The following is a 1,066-nucleotide window of genomic DNA, read 5'->3' as shown; positions in this document are numbered from 1 at the left end:
CCCTCATCGTCCTCCTCGTCCTCCTCCACCTCCACCACCTCCACGTCGCCTGGACCCACCAATCCTGCGTTCTGTGCTTCGCTCAGGAGGCGGAGCAGAGCGGCCAGGTAGGCTGTGGATGCATTTGATTGGTTTCTCTAAACAAACATACTGATGATGACAGTAGAAGAATAAAGACAAAATACTGGAAGGAAAAATAATATTTCTAAAACAAAGTCATGATGGCAGAAAAAAACTTGAATTAGTTTGACTGTAAAGATCATAGAATGTACAGTTATAGATGCAGGAAGGCAATAATCCACATAAACTCAAATATTTTCTAAAAATGTTCATTTTTCAAGTAAAAATTAAAATGAGTTTGTCTGAAATAAAAATATTGGCTATGTTGAGTCTTTACTCATGAATCTAAATAAGTTGTAATATTTTTAAATTATTCTCACAAAGAGGCCATTTAAAGGAATTAAATTTTCTGTTCAGTTAACCCTCTCCTACCTGCTCGCTGTTCCTCCTCCTGTTCCCTCCGCTGATTTTTTCCACCAATCGCTGCAGAGCATGATCTAAGCCCCGCCCCCTCCAGTTGTCTGATTGGTAGTACAGGTCACTGGCTCCGCCTCCTCTCTGATCATCATAGGGCAGCAGATTACGGAGGTCCCTGCGCTGACGTTGACTCCGCCCACTGATATCCAGGCCACGCCCCCCATCCACGGTCACAGGTAGAGGCTGAGCAGAAAGGTGACGTTCATAATCAACCACAGAGAGGCGCTCTGGAGCAGCTAGTTTCACTTTCTGAACCATTTAGGAAGAACTGGGATGATGAATAGTATAATAATAATAATAATAATAATTATATTATTATTATATGTTATTGTTATTTATTGTCGTTAATAATAATAATAATATAATAGTTTATTATAATGAATAATAGTAATAACAATGATAATCATTATTATTGTATTATTATAATAATGATAATTATTATTATATTATTATAGTAGTAGTAGTACTGCTACTATTATCTGCTACTAAAAAAAGGGAGGGGGGGTGGTTGGGCACTTCTCTGCAACTT

At 38.2% G+C, this 1,066-nt stretch overlaps 1 long non-coding RNA gene across 1 annotated transcript; it reads right to left on the bottom strand.

Annotated features, from left to right (window-relative positions):
- Positions 1-660, bottom strand: LOC127533571 (uncharacterized). The gene is made up of 2 exons (XR_007941330.1): positions 493-660; positions 1-112 (listed from the first exon to the last, which is right to left on the bottom strand). It is a non-coding gene; the product is annotated as an uncharacterized LOC127533571 (long non-coding RNA).
- Positions 661-1,066: the final 406 nt, after the last annotated feature.

This window comes from Acanthochromis polyacanthus, chromosome 4, assembly GCF_021347895.1.
Source record: "Acanthochromis polyacanthus isolate Apoly-LR-REF ecotype Palm Island chromosome 4, KAUST_Apoly_ChrSc, whole genome shotgun sequence".
NCBI classification, from domain to species: Eukaryota; Metazoa; Chordata; class Actinopteri; family Pomacentridae; genus Acanthochromis; species Acanthochromis polyacanthus.
This window is presented reverse-complemented; position numbering and strand designations above follow the sequence as displayed.